Here is a 20,592-nt window from a genome sequence, read left to right as displayed (position 1 = left end):
TTATAAAATCCAGCGTACTTTTGTTTGTGCCTGCTGCGCAAACAAAAGTACGCGATCGCGCAATTTTCAAAAATCTACCCCATTCTGAATTTAATAAAAGTAAAAAGAGGGTAATTTTCAAAATGATTTACAAGCTTAAAACCATGTTTTACACATGTAAATGCACTTTTTGTGTGCAAGTGGGCTTTTGAAAATTGCTACAATAGTATATTACATCTGCATGTGTAACTCCTTTGTGCGTATTTTCACTTTCATGCCCAGAAGTGGTTTAGAGGCATTCCAGGGAGTGGAAACCTTTACACACATAAGTTATGTGTGTGTATGTGTGTTGCCATAGCTCTTAAGGACCCATACCTTGACAAAATAGGCAGGACTCGCTGGATGGGTGTTTAAACAATATTTACTGTGGTTAATGTATAAAAATTTATAACAGCAAATAACGGCCACATTTTAGAACCCCCCCCCCCCCGCACGTAAAATCTGGGGCTTACGTGAATGGCCCTGATATGCGCACAAGAGCAGGGCCTCACAAAAGGGGTGATCTGGGGGGTGGGAGTTGGAGGCTGCTGGTACTGTGGCCATTTGCCACTGTGTTGGGGGATCGCACGCTGGAGCTGGCGTAAGTTCTGAAATAAAGAAAAAAAAGGTAGGCCATGTTAAGGGGTTGGGGAGGAGAGGGGAAGAGGGAGGGAGGGTAGGTAGGGGGTAGGAAAGTTCCGTCACAGTCCGTTCCTTAATTGGAGCAGACTGGGAGGGATCTGGGGAAGGCCCAATCTCGTCACCGCGCGTAAATTGACTAAATTTACCCCCTGCACATCAGCCCGGATTTTATAATATGTGCGCGCTGGCATGAGCATGTTATAAAATTGTGTGTCCATGTGTGTACGCTGGGTAGCGCGCGCACATGGAGGTGTGCGCGTATGTTTTTAAAATCTACTCCTAAGTGTGCAAGTGTATCCAGATTCTTTTTCCTTAAGGGAGCACAGCTTTCCATTACATCTCCCTCTGTGGAAGTGTCCCTTGGTACTGAACTAGTATTTCATCCATGGTGTGGCATGAATCAGTCCCAGGGTGGCTGGGATGTCCTAACAAGGGCAGATGTCCCTTTTCCCAACAGTACCCGATGTCCAGAGGGCACTCCCGAATTCCAACCTGCCTCCTGGGGTGGAAACACCATTGGGGGTCTCCAGATGTTCTTTCTCCTTCCCTTGTTGACTTCTCTTTAAAAAAAAAAAATAGAAAAAACCCTCCTGGAGGAAGTGTCTCTACTACAACAGTTCTAACAGTCCAGTTCTGGGTAAGGAAGGGGCAGCAAAATAATTCCTTCCCAAAAGATGGAAAAACACTTAACTTGCCAAAAACAGTACTTATACTTAGCTTCAGGTCTCTTCAGCCTCCTCTGAATGTAGTAAAGGGATATACAGATCCTTCCTGGACCTCTGGAGAAGGGATCTCAGCCTCCCAGAAGGTGCAGGTCAAAATAGCAGGTCAAATTTAGGCCCCCATTCTCTGTGCTACAATGGGGGCCTAAATTGGAGACCACACTGACCACAGGTCTTTTCCTCAAGAAAGTAAACACTGCCTCCACACTCTAATCCTCCCTTACTAGATAGGCAATCCTCAGGGGGAGGTGTCTTTGGGATGGTATATCCCTCCTAGCTAATAACTAAAGGGCAGGGTCCTAGGACTTTCTAATGTAGACCTCATAGTCTCTAGATGTATTTAATAAAAATGTGCATTTATCATACAAGCAAGTTATAAAATGCAAGCATAGATCTGCTCACAGCCATAAAAATGCATATATGCCACTAAGCGCATTTGTTGGAAAGCTATCCTCTCTGGCTTTAGTGATTAGGATACTGTTTTATCATGCATACTAAATCAATTTAGTGTGCACAATAAAAAATGAATTTTTAAAAGCCCAGCTCATGCCAAATTTGGGAGATGCATGCGCAAGTAGGGCTTACACATGCCCATCATATTTTATAAGCCACCTACAATCGTGCATATCTCCCGCTGCATGCATATCTCTTTCAGAATCAAAAAGGGGCATCATTGTGTGGGTGTGGAGTGGGCAAGGCATGGGTGTTCTGGGGCGAGATGAAGAGATGTGCATTCCAATACTTATGCACCCGGTTGCATGCACAGGTCTAGTGCCACATAACTTTACTTTTGATATAGAGGAGGTGTAATTGTAAAAAAACAAAAAAAAAAAAAAAAGCCATTCCTGAGGGATTTGAAGGATTTGGGGTAACTGGGAGGACTGAATACTATTAAACCAGGATGGTTTGGAGGACCCAGCTCTACATTGTGTAAACTGGTGGATGAACTGGTGAAGTTGATCTTGGTGTGGACATGTGCCGGTTATAAAACTTCCTGCTGAAACCCGATATGTATGGTTGGGCATGCCTACTTGCAAAACTATATCCAAAATCAGAGGGTCTCAGAGACCCTCTGATTTTGGATATAGTATCTAGTGAGTTTTCAGAGGACATGCAGTTCTATGTTTACTTGCAAAACTTCCTGGACCGTGTACCTTTCAAAAAAATGTTGTTGCCTTACTTAAACTATTTACCAGCATAAAAATTTGTTATGAGAATGAGATTTTATTGGGCACTCTCCATGTTGCCTCTTTTAATTTAATCATTAACTACCCTCCAACCTCCATTTTTTAATCGAACAAATCTTTTAAAATTTCAAGTTTGACACCAACATTTGACCATTACTTATAACTTGTAACTTATTTTTCCGTTTTTTTTTCTTCTTTTTTAAAACATATATTTTCTCGTGTGTGCCCACCTCTTGATTTTTATCACCGTCAGTGTAGCCTAAACAATTGCTTATGTTGTTTAGCTTTTGAATGAGTACTTAGCTTTCGCTTAGAGAATCCCCGATGGTTACAATGTTCTTCAACAAAATCCCCGATGGTATAATAATTGCAATGTTCCATTTGTACAAGTTTCGGCATGGAATGCCTTCCTCAGGAAATCTTTTTTTTTTCTTTTGTTTGAAACACTGTCTCGCAACTGAAATTGCTGTATTTCCTTAATCGGTGCTCATAAAAGCCTCCACCCAACGCTGACCGATGGCTCTCTTCCACTAAATGCTTCCTGTTTCCTTTTAAAGGACCCATAGGATACTAGTGCTACCAATGAGAGGGCTCCATACTAAAGACATCCAATCCAGTTGTTCATTTAGTCCAAAGGGTTGCTCTGTACGTAATTTAAAAATCCATGCTTGTTCCCGGCGATTTAATAAAGTTGAACTAACTCTCTTACCTTCAAAACTGTCAATCACTGTCCACCTTAGTTGTTCAAATGTGTGGGTTTTCTCCACACAATGTTGGACTATTGGAGCTGTTATTGTGGCAGTATTCAATCTTGATCGATGTTCTGTGATGCGGGCTTTTATAGCTCTGCTGATCCGTCCCACATATACCTTTAAACAGGGACATATAATCGCATATATGACTGATGTGGTGGTACAATCTGTGTCATTATTCCTACACACTGTACATCCTGTTGATGGGTGAATCCATGTAGTTCCTTTAATTGTGGTAGCACATGCCGCACGTTTTCTGCATTTCCTATGTTGTCCCTTACCATGCGTTTTGCGTACTTTCACTTGTGCATGCACTGTTTGGTCACGAATGTTCCGTCCCCTCTTAGTGGTTATTAATGGTTCTTGTGCCAAAGATTCATGTAATGCTAACACATGCCAATGTCTCTTGATGGATTCCCTGATGGCTGAAGAGGATGTGCTTTGAGGGAGGACACATATCAATCTATTTAATTCTCTATTTGGCTTATATTGCAATAGCACTTCTCTGTCGCTACACCTAGCCCTCTTATATGGGCTAGGTATAGCCCATATAAGAGGGGCTAGGTATAGTGACAGAGATGGGCTATATGGGCTATATGGGCTAGGTATAGCCCATATAGCCCACATAAAAAAAAAAAGCCTATCAGAGCTCAGACTGATCCATTCTACCTCCATCCCATAATTTCATCATCACAAACTACCATCATCCCTTAATATCAGTGCAAATACCATCACTCTATCATCTACTACATCTTCATCTTCATTCAGTCCACGACTTCATTGAGACATGGATTTAACTTTATATATTGTGTAAATATTCTCTGTAAAAGTGTTTTTATTAATTCATTCTATTCTCTTTTTATTAATTCATTCTATCTCTTCTTCATCCTCCTCTCCCAGTTGTATACTTCCTTGTTCATTGTAACTACAATTCCTGCACCAGTTTAGTTGCTTAAGATTTCTGTCCAATGCAAGACTTGTTAAATGTAAACCGGCTTGATGCGATCCCTGGTCGCGAAAGCCGGTATAGAAAATAATAAAATAAAAATAAAAATATGCCCGTCTCACTATTTTTCTTGGGGACGGAAATTTAAGAGGGGACGGAGCATTTGTGACCAAATAGTGCATGCACAAGTGAAAGTACGCAAAACGCATGGTAAGGGACAACGGAAAATGTACAGTATGTGTTACCACAATTGAAGGAACTACATGGATTCACCCAACAATAGGATGTACAGTGTATAGGAATAATGATACAGATTGTACCCCACATCAGTCATATATGCAATTATATGTCCCTGTTTAAAGGGATAACAGCTCCAATAGTCCAACAATAACAGCTCCAATAGTCCAACATTCTGTGGAGAAAAACCACACATTTGAATAACTAAGGTGGACAGTGATTGACAGTTTTGAAGGTAAGAGTTAGTTCAACTTTATTAAATCGCCGGGAACAAGCATGGATTTTTAAATTATGTACGGAACAACCCTTTGGACTAAACGAACAACTGGATTGGATGTCTTTAGTATAGAGCACTCTGATTGGTAGCGCTAGTATCCTATGGGTCCTTTAAAAGGAAACAGGAAGCATTTAGTGGAAGAGAGCCGTCGGTCAGTGTTGGGTGGAGGCTCTTTTGAGCACCGATTAAGGAGATACAGCAATTTCAGTTGCGAGACAGCGTTTCAAACAAAAGAGAAAGAAAAAAAAAAGATTTCCTGAGGAAGGCATTCCATGCTGAAACTTGTACAAATGGAACATTGCAATTATTATACCATCGGGGATTTTGTTGAAGAACATTGTAACCATCGGGGATTCTCTAAGTGAAAGCTAAGTAATCATTCAAAAGCTAAACAACATAAGCAATTGTTTAGGCTACACTGACGGTGATAAAAATCAAGAGGTGTGCACACACGAGAAAATATATGTTTTAAAAAAGAAGAAAAAAAAGGAAAAATAAGTTACAGGTTATATATAAGTAATGGTCAAATGTTGGTGTCAAACTTGAAATTTTAAAAGATTTGTTCGATTAAAAAATGGAGGTTGGAGGGTAGTTAATGATTAAATTAAAAGAGGCAACATGGCGAGTGCCCAATAAAATCTCATTCTCATAACAAATTTATATGCTGGTAAATAGTTTAAGTAAGGCAACAACATTTGCTTGAAAGGTACACGGTCCAGGTAGTATTGTGTGAGTTATTAAGTTAAACCTGGGTGAATTATCTCTATAGTATATAGTACTTGCAAAACTAGGCATACCAAGGCTATTTGATAACGTATGCACATATGTGTATGCATTTTATAAAATTGCAGCATTCCTGGATGCATGCCAATGCATACACGTCAATATGCACCCGCGTGCCCCTTTGAAAGTTACAATCTAATTGTTAGTGGTCTTTAGTTAATTGGCTCCAAGTTTGCATTGCTCATGGCCTTCAATGTGCTTTTATGGTCTACTTCTGAAATTAATTCATAAATCCTGGCATACATCACTACAGACCTCATTGAATCACCCTAGTTTTTGAAAAAATGTGGCCCTGTATTTAAGAATATATTGGAAATATGCTTATATCCCTAGAATTTTCTGTAAAACTGAGAAAATAAAAACATGATTTTCAGCCGAAGGACACTCATACAAAAACATTTAATTTTGTACCTTAGTACCAAGAATCTCTAATGTAATAGGTTCTTGTGCTAAGAAATCTGTCATTCTAGGGATTTACACTCCTCTTACATCTTAGAAATCAACCATTCTTTTTATGTCTCCTTTTGTTCTGCACATCACACGTCTCCTTCAGATAAAATGTTATTTACACTAATACAGAAAACAGCATAACACAACTGAGCTTTTCAATGTTATTTCAAGGGTCTCTTTCCCAGATTCACCAATAGTAAACTTGAACGAAACATCATATGCAAGCAATCTACAATCTGAAAAATATGAAAGCACTTTAAAACAGACCTCTGCATATCTACAATGATTTGCTGTGAGTAGTTGTTGATCTGTTCCAGCTGTCTTCATAAAGTATTAAAAAAAACCCTGAAGGATATTTTGTTTGACTTCAACATGGAAACATCTGAAATTCGAAACTATGGGAGCTTTCAGTTCTTGCTATCAGGAATAAAAGATCTGTAAGTTTCTGCAACTACAAAGGGCTGCGTTCTATCAACTCAGTGGCCCTAAGGATATATCTGGCCTAGATTCATCCAAAGTATATACCTATGCACAATAAGTGGGCTTCAGAAGTGAGCAATGATTTTTTTTTATATAGATTTCGTATTCTAATCTTATATGTATTTTTCTATAACTTGCAAATATTGGGTCCTATCCAAATATAATTTTTCTCACTCTGTGCCTATGGAACAAACAACCAGTAATAGGTAGCTAATGGCAGGCATATCATACACACATACAAACACTCATACAAAACCATCAAACCACAACAATCCGCAGCAGATGCAAGACAGGTGCTCAGCTACTAATTGCCAAAAGCAATAGCAGAGCAAACTCACTAGTACACATGCAGTGCCGACCCGATTGCCAAGGCAAGGAAGTGCAGGCAGGGACTTCCTTATACTGAACGTTCAATCAGGGTGCGCCGTAGAGCTAGGACCTGCCCCTGGCCCTACAAGAGGCCGGGCAGTCCACGCGTGCATAGGGGCATGACCAATGCCACTGGAGACGCTGAACTCCGGCGTGAGGCCTGGTGCGCAGTGGAAGGCCTGGTGACCACCAAGGCCTGGAGGAGCTCGTGGCTGCTACGGGGGAAGCCGGCCCATGACCTGCACAGGACCTAGCGAGGTGAGAAGGCCCGTGCGCGGGCCGGGTGCAGACGGGGCATGTAACAATGAGCTTATGTGTGTCTGTGTGTGTGTGTGTTTGTGTGTACAAGAAAGATAGGAGAAAGTTTGTGCATCTCACTCCCACTACTCCACAACAATCCCAGGTGACTGGAAATCAAAAGTTCCCAGGTATGGAGAGCACAAATTTTTTAAATCCTTTTTAGTTTTATTTTTCAGGTATTATTTGCTGTGTCTGATGTTTTGAAATAATTTATTGGTGTTTGGGACATTTAAAAAACTTGTGTATAAGTTTTTAATTAATTGATCTTTTATTCATCTGCTTTTTTTGAAATAATACTATTAGTATATTTTTAGTTTTATGATTATGTATTTATGTTATTTCTTGATTTTATTGTTGGCTTTTTGAGGAATGATGATGATTCTGTTTTTTTCACTGTTGCACTGCATAGAGAGTCTGGCTTCTTGTGGTTTCCAGTTCAGTTTTTGCCTGCGCGTTTGTATTTCTACTTTATGGTTGCTCTATTCTTTTTTTTTTTAATTTACACTTTATTATTTTTCAAATCATCACAATTTAAGGCAATTCTTGTTATGCACCCCATCCACAGCCGTACTGCACACAGGCCTGCTCACCTTCATGGTCCCATGGCAGGTCCCAGGTCAGCCTCCCTGGCGGTAGTTGCCAGCTCCTCTAAGCCCCGGCGTCCCGCAGCGGCAGTCGCTGGGCCTTCCACTGCGCATCAGGTCCCACGCTGAGGTTCCGCATCTTCACCGATGTTGGCCATGCCCCTACGTGCACATACACGCGGACCTCCCGGCCTTTGTAGGGCCAAGGGCAGGCCTCAGCTCCACGGTGTGCCCTGATTGATCCCACGATATAAGGAAGTTCCTGTCTGTGCTTCCTTGCCTTGGCAATCGGATCAGCTTCTATGCTAGTGTTGCGTCCGTCGGTGCTAGACGGCTTCGCCCCGTTTGCCTCACCTTATTTACGGCTCTACCCACTTACCTTGGGAAAATGGCTACCGCCGCTTCTACAAGCCGACCTTTCTGGCATCCCCGGAATGGCTATGGTGCTGCCTCCCGCTAAGCTCCTCCCAAGGACCTACAAGGGTGCGCACGCCACCCACGTCTTTATTCCAGCATTGGTGCGAACCTTGGGGGCGTCCCCCTCTATTGACGTCATGCCATCCAGGTATATAGCCTGTACTCATTTTCTAGCTCGTTAACAGGCCAATACAGTAAAGTGCGGCCACGGTTACCCTGCTTCTAACCCGTTTCTACTCACAATTTGGCGCGTTAGCCCAACCCGCGATTCACTATCCCTGTTAACCCATCCTTACCGCTTCTTTAAATCAACGGGTACCCCTTTCCGCCCGCGGCATGTATATGAGATGTAAACGATCGGATTAGCTATTCCCCCCATTCAGTAACACGCGCCCCGACTATCGCCTTTTTAACCTGCAGTTTAGCCGCGCGTTTAACCTGCTAATTTACCGCCTACCCCTACTCCTGCATTAGAGGCAGGGGTAAGGGTAGACGGCAAACTTTCCCCCAAAAGAAAACCTAAAAACCTAAAATCCCCTCCTCCCGAAGCGACTGGACATGTAAAATATGTAAAACCTAAAAACCTAAAATCCCCTCCTCCCAAAGCTACTCGACATGTAAAATATGTAAAACCTAAAATCCCCTCCTCCCGAAGCGACTCGACATGTATAATATGTGAATAAGTGTAACCAACTTACTTTTTGTTTCTTTTTCAGCCCTTTCAGCCTTCTCTGCCGTCCTCCAGAGGGGGCAGCTGGCGGGGGCAGCCGGCGGCGAAAGCATCTTCCAGCGGCCCCCGCCGGCGAAGACGGACGAACGCACGCCCGTAGTGCACGGGCGCTCAAGCCAGCGAAAGCACATGGACGGGCGTGTATGACGTACGCCGTGACGTCACGCACGCCCGTTCATGTGCTTTCGCTGGCTTGAGCGCCTGTCAATTTGGGTGCTCTAGCCAGCGAAGCATACGCCGTGACGTCATGCGCTTCGCTGGCTTGAGCGCTCTAGCCAGCGAAGCTTACGCTGTGACATCAACATTTGCTTCCAATTTCCTTGGGCATCAAGGCCCACACTTTTGCTACGACTGCTCTCTTTGACCCCTGGAAGTGAGTCTTTGTATCCTCCATCCAGGGAGACCATCTCCCTGGTCTCATCACTCACTAGACAGTGGCCATCCATCTCACCGTGGGTACCCTCCATGCAGAGGAGATGTCTTTCTACATCTTGAAGCGTTCAACCCATCCAGTTATCCTGGGGATGCCCTGGCTCCAGACCCACGAACCCCAGTTAGATTGGTAATCCCTGCAGTTGGTACAGTGGGGCTCTAAATGCCAAAAACCTTGTTTGCATTCCGTTTCTCTTGTAATGCCTGTTCTCAAGTCGGTTACCTTACCTGGCTTGCCTCTGCAGTATTCTGACTTCAGTGATGTTTTCTCTAAGCAGAAAGCGGATACCCTGCCTCCGTTATGTAAGTTCAACTGTCCTATTAAACTTCTGCTGGGCACCATGCCTCCCAAAGGCAGAACCTACCCGTTGTCTCAGCCTGAGACTCAGGCTGTGTCTGAATACATTGAAGATAATTTCGGCCTCAGCTCCGCGGCGTGCCCTGATTGACAGCACAGTAATTGTTCGTACAGGGCAAACAAAATATCTAGCACTGGCCCTGCATTTGCATGCACATGCAAGCCCATTATGTGCATGAATTTGAGCTCATGCACAATTGCTTTTAGGTTATCCTCCTGGGGAGGAGGAAGACCCAAGATGGTGTTGGGTGAGTTCACTATGTAAGAGCACTCCTCTCTTTACCTCTTTCCTGTTCTTCGAAATGGTTAAACGATGCAGAAGTCTCTGAGGGAATTTCTCTGCCCCTTAGTCTAATGTTTTACCATGTCAGTCAACAATCCTGGAGGTGCTCTGTGCTTCAACTCCATTGGGGCCAGCCTTTATTGCCACCATCTCTGAAGGAGTGGAGCATTGGCCTGAAGCAGTTCCAGACATCTCTCTTAGCCCCGATGATAGATCACGGCTGCAAGAAACACCGCTTTCCATCGATGTTACTCTGGGCCAGGATAGCCCAGATCTTGATCAGCGGGTGCCAGTGGCAGTTGTCTGAAGCCAAGGTGAGCAGTGACATGGCAAAGGAATGTTGCAGACCTATCAAGTCTCAGGAATATCTCAGCCTTCCTCTGGATATTCAGCCACAGTCATTGAGTAGGGATGTGAATCGTTTTTTGACGATTTAAAATATCGTCCGATATATTTTAAATTGTCAAAAATCGTTAGAGCCACGATACAATAACAATTCCCCCGATTTATCATCAAAAAATCATAAATCGGGGGAAGGGGGAGGGGAAGGGGGAGGGCGGGAAAACCGGCACACTAAAACACCCTAAAACCCACCCCGACCCTTTAAAATAAATCCCCCACCCTCCCGAACCCCCCCAAAATGCCTTAAATTACCTGGGGGTCCAGCGGGGGTCCGGAATGACCTCCTGCAATCGAATCATGTTGTCTTCAGCCGGGGCCATTTTGCGCCGCCATTTTGCAAAATGGCGGCGCAAAATGGCGCCGGCCGTAGACAACATGATTTGACTGCAGGAGGTCGTTCCGGACCCCCGCTGGACTTTTGGCAAGTCTTGTGGGGGTCAGGAGGCCCCCCCCAAGCTGGCCAAAAGTCCCTGGGGGTCCAGCGGGGGTCCGGGAGTGATCTCCTGCCGTGAATCGTTTTTCTGTACGGAAAATGGCGCCGGCAGGAGATCGACTGCAGAAGGTCATTCCGGACCCCCGCTGGACTTTTGGAAAGTCTTGTGGGGGTCAGGAGGCCCCCCCCAAGCTGGCCAAAAGTCCCTGGGGTCCGGGAGCGATCTGCTGCCGCGAATCGCGGAAAAACGACTTGCCAAAAGTCCAGCGGGGGTCCGGAACGACCTCCTGCAGTCAAATCGTGTTGTCTACGGCCGGCGCCATTTTGTGCCGCCATTTTACAAAATGGCGGTGCAAAATGGCGCCGGTCGAAGACAACACGATTCGATTGCAGGAGGTCGTTCCGGACCCCCGTGGACCCCCAGGTAATTTAAGGCATTTTGGGGGGGTTCGGGAGGGTGGGGGATTTATTTTAAAGGGTCGGGGTGGGTTTTAGGGTGTTTTAGTGTGCCGGTTCACGATTTTAACAATTTTAACGATATTTTAAAAACCCAAACGGCGACGATACGATTCCCTCCCCCTCCCAGCCGAAATCGATCATTAAGACGATCGAGGACACGATTCACATCTCTATCATTGAGTCTGTTGCAGGTGGAATTTCAAATAACTTATATCAAAGTCAGTCTGCTGCAATTTCTGGTTTGAGCTCTTCCTTTCAAGCCTTCTCTCCCATAACTTTGGAGAACATTTGGACAGTCCTTGCCTCTGTGCAGTAGTCCCTTACATCTTTAAATGCCACCATGAATATTTTTGTATTCAAAATACAGATTCAGGAGACACAGAGCCAGCCCGAGGAGTGGGGTAGGCAAGGAGAGTGAGTCCCCAGTGCGTGCACTGGACCCCAATGAGCGGGTACCAGATAGGGTCCAAGTCCAAGGCATGAAGCATAGTCTCAGGAACTCATAGAAGTAGTCGAAGACGTATGGAACTTGTTGCCCTATGTCTAGCTGAGGGTGAAGGTGGAGTTTAAATACACCAGTCTGATGATGTCATCAACAAGAGATGCCCCCGAGGTTCCCATCAAGGAGGCTTCAAAGGAGGGCCCGGTGGCGCACACGCGAGCCTAGAAAGGCCCGAAATTGAGGAAGATGGCAGCAGTGTCCAGGCCGCCATGAGAAGTCCCAGGGGACACGGCGGTGAAAAGTGTCCCAAGCCGCAAGCAGCCCCGGGGAGGGCAGGAGAGCAGTGTAGTTAGTAAGTACACGCGGTCACAGCCATCTGTGACCGATGGGCATAAAGGTACCCTCCCCCTCTTAATGCCCCTCCCTGGGGGTTTGGGTTTGTGAGGATGCTTGGCATGGAACTGTCGAATGAGATCCTTGTCCAGGATATTGGCCATGGACTCCCAGTTGTTTCCTCAGGCCCAAAGCCCTCCCACGACAGGAGGTACTCCCATCTCCTACCATGTTTCCTGATGTCCAAGATGTCTCGGTCTTGGTAGGTGACATCAACCTTGGAGGATAGCAATACGGGATTCGGTAGTTTCTTTGAAAATCCAGAAAGAATCAGAGGCTTCAGCAGGGAAACATGAAACACATTGAGAATTTTGAGTGAGGAGGGCCACTGAGGTTGGTAGGTAACAGGGCCCAGGCGGCGTAATACAGGAAAGGGGCTAATATTCCTAGGAGCAAAGCGTGTTGAAGGCAGTTTGAGGTGAATTAATTTAGTGCTAAGCCACACCTTATCTCCAGGTTGAAACTGGAGTGCTGAACAATGGTGAGCATCGAAGGCCCTTTTTGATCTCTGGGCAGCGTGTTCAAGCAGCTGTTGGGTACTATGCCACAGATGGTGTAATTCTTGAGCAGTTGCCTGTGCTGCCGTAGAGGCAACAGACAGCGGGAGAGGAAGCGGTGGTAAAGGTTGGTGCCCGTAGACCAGCTGGAAAGGAGATGAACTGGTGGAAGTGGTCACATGAGAATTTAATGCAAACTTCGCCCAAGGGAGAAGGTTGGCCCAGTCGTCCTGCCGCAGGTTCACGTAGCCTCGAAGGAATTGTTTCAGAGTCCTATTGGTCCTCTCAGTTTGGCCGTTGGCTTGAGGGTGGTAGGCCAAAGTGAAGTCTAAGGAAATATCCAAAATCTTGCAAAGAGATTTCCAGAAACGTGCAGTAAATTGAACACAACGGTCAGAGAGACCATGGATTTGTGGGTGGGTGAATCCTGGGAGATAATGAGGAAAGAGAAGAGGAGACAGAAGATGAGGAATGAGGAAAGGAGAGCATGGAGGAAAGAGCAGAAAGACTGAAAAATATTAAAATATCCACTCTGAAGGAAAAAACAGACAAAAAGGAATGATGACACCAGAAAGAACAAAAAAAAGGAACATAGAGAAGACCAGTAAATGAGAAAAAAAGACACATTGAGCCAGAAAATCAAGCCAGAGACACTAAAGTTTGCAGTATAGAGAATATTAATAATGTATCAGTATGAAATACCCTGGATTGCAATTCAAAGTTCCTGACTTGGACATGTCTCCCACATAAGAATAGTTGGATTTGGTTGAATTTTTCTGGTGTATAATTAATTTTCTTGTATATAGGACATACCCATCAGCATGGAGGCTTTGGTATTGTGTTCAGAAATATTTTGTGATAATAGAACTTGAAGATTATGCTTGAGAGCAGATCAGTATAATTTTCCATACATACAATCTTCCCCCCTCCCATCAAAATGAACTGCTAAATCACTACAAGCACTACAGGAAACAACTGTCCCAGATTCATCTACCAAAACTCTAGTAACCTTACCCTCCTTCCTACTTCAATCAGCTGGGTCCGCATGTGGTCGGACTGAAGGCTGCACAGCTTACCTGGATCTGTTTTGGCTAAGTTTAACAGTCTAATTTAATATAACTTTATCATGTATTTTTCCCAATATATATTGCTTTATCTCTGTTGTTTTGAATCTGTTCTTGTGGAGGGCAGGATTAGTGTTTTCCAATAGACATTGCTTTCTTCATCTGTTCTGCTTATGTCTTGAGTGTGGCTGAACAGTATTAAAAAAAAAAAAAAAATTCTCCAATAGATAGTGATCTTATTTCTGCAGGTTCTTACTCTGTGTTGTGTTTTGTGGCTTGTGGGGTTCCCCCGTGAGCTGCGCTACTCACTTCTGATGCTGGGCCTCCATTCCCCTTGCCATGCATCAGGACGCCATCGAGATTACTGCCTTTCACCGGCTCTTCTTAGGCATGCGCATGCCTGATGGCCCATCATATAAAGGACCTGCGGCGGAAAATGCTGCGGCTTCTGATGATCACATCACCAACCCTAGGCTCTCAATTCACTGTCTCCTTGCCTCAGCAACAGGTTCAGTTACCCCAATAGTGCGTGTTGTCATCCTGATCCTACCTCATCTGCCAGCCTGAATCTTTGTCTGCCCAGCCTGATCCAGTCTCATCTGCCCAGCCTGATTGACTTCTTGTCCTGCTTTCTGTTCACCTAGCTCCTTGGATTGATACGTGGATATATCCCATGCTTGGACTTCCATTTTTTGCCTGTCTGCTGCCTACCTTTGACCCTTGCCTGGCCCTGGGGTGCCCTTCTTTTACTTCTCCCAGAGACCCTCACCTAAGTCCAGCTGGTCCCCATACCCAAAGATTTCTGACTTGCTAGGTTCCACCCCCTGGCAATGAGAACCTGTGGGGCTTCTCCCCACAGGTAGATTCAATCTCACCCCAGCCTAAGGGTCCACTGACACAACACTCTGCCTGGTGTGTTGTGGTATTATCTTGCTAGTTATTATTTTTAAAAGTCCTGTATGTTTTAAGAGAGGAACCACAGGACCTACTTTCTGGGTGAGGTGTAATCAGTTGCACAGCAAGGTGTAGTCAAACCAAGCACTACAAAATTATAGTTACATGTAGTATTCTAGCACATGTGGTCTGGCTGAAGGCTGCACAGCTTATTGACTCCTGTTTTGGCTAAGTTTAACATCCTAATTTAATATAACTTTATTCTGTATTTTAACACAATATATTTTGCTTTATCTCTGCTGTTTATTCCCTCCCACCTCCTCTCTCCCTCCCATCCCTAGAGTGTATCATTCTTAAATAGGAAAACAAAAGAGGAGATAGATCAGAAGTCCTTAGAAACAGGGTTCTTTTTTAGTACTATTAAAACTTGCCCGACTCTGGCCGAGTTTCGTCCATGAATGTAAACCGATGTGATATCTCAGATTGAATGTCAGTATATAAAAATAAAATAGTAAATAGTAAAACATACATTGGGCTGCTTCAGGGGCTGCATTATTGATTGTAGACTACTCAAAATAAATCCGCTTGTGTATTTATACCATACATTCAAATTCTCAAGTGCTTAGGTCCTGCAAAATGGTTTTAATTTGATCGACTGTAGTATTCAAAACAATATATGGCAGACAAATGGAACTCAAAACACTGAACTGCAGGATAACCTGATGCCAGAGCAAAACTTTATTCTGTATTTTACCACAATATATTTTGCTTTACCTCTGCTGTTTATTCCCTCCCACCCTTCTCTCTCCCTCTCACCCCTAGAGTGTATCATTCTTAAATAGTTCTTCCAAGGAGATAGGATAATTGAATAATAAACTGAAGTGCCAGTCTCACAACTTGCTTATTAATTAGCTACTATTAGCAAAATGTCCTTTTTTCAGTGCAACAATTGTGGTGCTTATGCCTCAAGGTCTATCATTTGGAGAATTAAGAGTTGTCTAATTTGCCTTCAGCTGTCTGCACTTGAAAGAGATGATATACAAGATTCAAATAACCTCCTCTTCCTTGCAGCATCCAGAATACCTCTCCCACCTCTCACAGAGGATTCAGAAACTTAAGTATAAAAGGTTTACAGTGGGCTCTGATAGAACAGACTTTGAGACACCCAGTTTTCCCCATTTTGAGGCATCCTGAGTATCCACCCCTACACCCACAGAGAAGTCAAACATCCAGGATTCAGAATCCCAGGAATAATTGCATTACAGAAGGCTCTTGTAGAAAAAAGGCCTGTGATGAAGATACCCACTCTCCCCACTGTCATCATTACATAATGAATTCTTTGCACTGGAAAATTTAGATGCCCAAGTAACAGAATACAAAATGATGTCTGAAAGGGAAGTAGTCACCCAATGAACGAGAAACCCCTCAATATTATCAAATGTCATAAATGAAAGTTGCTTCTGCTGGGAAATTCAGTCATCAGAGGAGTTAGTTTGGGAACTCATTTAGATGGGGACACAACAGTTAAATGCATTCCAGGCATTGTGGTGAACACAATTATAGAAGAAAGCAAGAACTCTAATATCAGTATTATCATCCATCTAGAGACCAATGATCTCACTTGAAATGGTGTCCACAAAGTACAGAAAGATTTCCAAAATCTAGGGAAAAAGACTGGACACATGACAAAGACTATTGCCTTTTCAGAAGGGAAAGGGAAAAGAAAAGTTATGTTATATAGATAATTTCAATTCCTGCTTCATAACCTGGTGTAAAGAAAGTGTATTTGGATTCATTGGAGGCTGGGGCTGTGTATGGAGCAATAAAGTATTATATGGTAAGGATGGCCTACATTTGTCTATGGTAGGGAAAAGGATGCTAAGTGAAACATTCAGATCAATCATTATCAGGGATTTAAACTAGGGAGCTGAGGTGGCAGGAGGTGACCAGTAAATTTGGCATGTCACCCCCAAGCAAAACAGGAAGAGAAAGTAACAAAATCAATTAGTTCAAAAAAGCAGAAAAGGTGACTAGGAAGAGCAGCTAGAAAGCTACGACTACAAATGCTCATAGTCTGGGCAACAAAATCCCAGACCTGCAGGCCCTAATGGTGGAGTCAGACTTGGACATTGTTGCTGTTAACTAATTCTCATGATTGAGATATGACCATCCCGGGCTATAATTTATTTAAAAAAGGACAGACAGGACAGAAAAGGGGAAGGAACAGCTCTTTAATTCAAAAATAATATCCAAGCAACTGAATTGCAAGGGATGTGGGGTGGAGAAGAAGCATTATGGACTGTCCTAAAACAAGAAGATATTGCTTCCATTTTTACTGGTGCAATCTACAGGCCACTGACTCAAACAGAAGAATTGGACAGAGAACTCAATAAAGACATCCAAAAGGTGGAAATGAAGTGTTGCTCGTTGGGGATTTTAATCTGCCAGATGTACATAGGAATATCCCTTCTGTGGAATCTATAAGAAATAGAGAGATAGTGGATGCCCTTGAAGAGGTTCTGCTCCAACAAATGATAATGTAACCTATGACGAAAGGTGTGAACCTCGATCTAGTGCTCACTAATAGTGATAATATCTCTAATGTTCGGGTAGGGGCTCACCTGAGCACCAGTGATCATTAGACAGTATGCTTCAATTTTGCAATTAGAATACAAAATGGAGACATTCCTGGAGGAAGAACAGGAAGACTGGGGAAAAATGAATGACGCAGAATAATAGTGTACCAAATGAAAAGGAGCTATTACAAAGGCAACAAATCTATATGTTAGAAAATTAAACAAGAGTAAGAGGACAAAGCAACTGATCTGGTTCTCTAAGGAAGTGGCTGAAAATAAAGACAAAAAGAACATCATTAATTAATTAAGTAATCGCAAGCTTTTTTGCGTGTTAATGTTATAATGTAAACCGAAATGATATGTAACTTTGCTACATGAATTGCGGTATATAAAAATGTAAAATAAATAAACAAATTCAATAAGTTTAAAGGATTAAAAAAAAAAAGGAACACATGGAAGAATATCTGTTAAAACTGAGGGACACAAAGAAAGAAATAAGGAAAGCAAAAGGTCAAGTAGAAGAAAGGATTGCCAAAGAGGTAAAGCGAGGAGACAAAACATTTTTCAGCTATATCAGAGAAAGAAGGGAAGCCAGAAGTGATATGGTGAAATTGAAAGGTGACAAGGAACAATGTGTGTAGAGAAATAAAGAAATGGCAGAAATATTAAACTAATATTTCAGTTTGGTGTTCACTAAAGAAGACCCTTGAGAAGGACTGTTGCTAGTTGACATGACCGCAGATGGGGATGGAGTAGATGAAACCGGTTACAGAAGAGAACATATGGGAGGAGCTAGGTAAACTAAAGTAGACAAGGCCATGATCCCAGGATACTGAGGGAGGTCAGAGGTGTGCTGGAAGGTCTGCTGAAGGACCTGTTCAATAGATTTCTAGAAAGGGAATGGACTTCCATGATCTGGGATACTGATATGCAGAAATAAGAAAGAAAGAACAGAACTGCTTCTACATCCAAATCCTAAAGGAAATGAAGAGTGTGCATGGGGCTAAATTGCTGTTGAGGCAGTTACTACCTTTAGCAGAAGGCATGGAGATTGCTAACGTTAAACAATAAGCATTGATGCTTTTAATGCAACTGCAACATTGCTCTCCACTTCTTCAATAGGGAGAGAAGGGGAATTGGATTCAGTCAGAGAACCAAGAGGGCCCAGACTTCCCCGGACTGGGGGTTCTGATACACAGACATAAGGGAAAAAACACAGGTCTGCTTCTATGGCCAACTTCGAAAGCAAAGCACATCAAGCAGCACTGTCTGAATTTTCAAGAAAGCTCATCACCCAGTAAAAAATGATGCTACCTGCAATTTTTATGGGTTATCATAAGGCTTGGGTATAACTGCAAGTAGCGACAGTTATTATTCTTAAGAAAAACATGGGAGTAACCTTCACTGAATGGCAGTTACTACCTTAAGACGCTTGCTGGGCAGACTGGATGGATCATTGGGTCCTTTTCTGCAGTCATTTCCATGTTTCAGATGTCAGACTGAGGCTGGCAGAATGAGGCACACAGAGATGAAAAGTGCTGCTCTCCGCCTGCCAGTGGAAGGGGAGGGAGAGTGAGACTTGTGCAAAATTTGATTTGGTATACCACAAGAATTCAGCAAACTTGAAAGTATGCCATGAAATAAAAAGGACTGAGAAGCACCATTACTTTATTTCTGTTTTGAGTTGATCAGGGTTAATTTCAATGGCAATGCCTTTCCTGGGGACTGTACCTGTGCTTAGGGGTGACAAAAACCTAAATCCTAAATCCTTCCCTGCCCTTCCTAAATCCGCCCCCTAGATATGGAGATCTTTACTAATTTTTACAACGTAGTAAATTTTACAAGAATTCTCTGTTCAGGATATGCATATAAATTTCTCAATCACCCCTGAAGAAGAACTTATTATCAAAATGCTGCAACATCTGGATTTGTACGGACTGTTACATTCAGCTATGAGAAGTTGTTCCAGACAATTTCCTTCACTCATCAACATTTGGATTCTTCACAGATAAGTAACAAAAGATAAAAAGTGACTAACAGATCACTAAAAAGATTCACTTTATTTGCATTTTAAAAAAATTCTTAAAGAAAAAGTTGATAATTGACTACTTATGATCAATGATTAAATCCCAATAATGCACAAATTTGGAAATAAGTCAGGAGAGTGATATATGCAGTCCAGTAGTGAAGGTCATACATATAAACATTGTTTTCAGCTGAGTTTGCAATAAGATCTCATTTTGTGATATGTGTTATTTTCACTCTAGGGTTCCTTTTTCCCAGAGTATGTATAAGTCAACATAACATAATTATCATTCTCTTATGCATTAGAAGAGAGACCACAAGAAAAGTGGACCACTGATGAGCCCTATCAGTTGCCAATAGGAAGAAGGTGCAAAAGGTACAATCCGTCAGTGGTGAAACATCATAGAACACACTCATGATTTATTTCCAGCTTTCAGTGAAGTAGGTGGACTCTTGCCGAATACCCATTCGGTATTCGTATTCGTCGGGACTCAAATCCATTGCATCCATTCTTGGGAGACACCGATCCGTTCATTCCATATGTATTAGTTTCAGGGCCGCCATCAGGAATTTTGAGGCCCCATACAGCCAAATGTCAGACAGTGAACGCTGGCAGGACAGAGCGCGCGGACGAGTCTCTGTCTGCGGTGCTCTGTAAATCAATGCTATGTGTGTCTAAAAGACACGCATAGCATTGATTCTCTCCCTTCTCTGGGGCCCGCACCCAGGGCCGGCTCCAGGTTTCAGTAGGCCCCTGGGCGACAGACTGTCGGAGAGAGCCTCAGTGGGCCTCTTTGCCATGAACTAATACATCCCCCAAGCGCACCTGCCGCCTGGCGGCTGCAGGCCCCCATATGTGGCAGTAGATCCTGGGGCCCCATACTGCAGGCCCAAGAATACTGCCCTGATGGCGGCCCTGATTAGTTTCCCAAAAAAAACCCATCCCAACCCTTTAAATTTAATTTATTTCAACCCTCACCGGGCTACCGGTGCCATTGGTCAGCACATGTCACATGGTAGGAGCAATGAATGGCCGGCGCCATCTTGTGCTACTACCATGTGACAGGGGCCGACCAATGTGACATAGTAAGGGCAAAGGCTATTGGCGCCATTTTGAATACCGGCAGCCGATGGCCCGATTGCAGGAGATAACTCCAGGAGCCCCACTGGACTACCCAAGACTTGCCAAAAGTCCCTGGTGGCCCAGCGGGGGTCCGGGAGTAATCTCCTGCACCCAGGCCATCAGGTGCCTGTAATCAAAATGGCGCCAATAGCCTTTGCCCTTACTATGTCACAGGGGCTATCGGCCCCATTTTGAATACCGGCAGCTGATGGCGTGAGTGCAGTAGATGGCTCCCGGACCCCCGCTGGACCATCAGGGAGTTTTGGCAAGTCTTGGGGGGGGGGGGATCAGGAGGGTGGGGGTTTTGTTTAAATTCG

This window comes from Rhinatrema bivittatum, chromosome 1 (genome assembly GCF_901001135.1).
Source record: "Rhinatrema bivittatum chromosome 1, aRhiBiv1.1, whole genome shotgun sequence".
Classification (NCBI taxonomy): domain Eukaryota; kingdom Metazoa; phylum Chordata; class Amphibia; order Gymnophiona; family Rhinatrematidae; genus Rhinatrema; species Rhinatrema bivittatum.
This window is presented reverse-complemented; position numbering follows the sequence as displayed.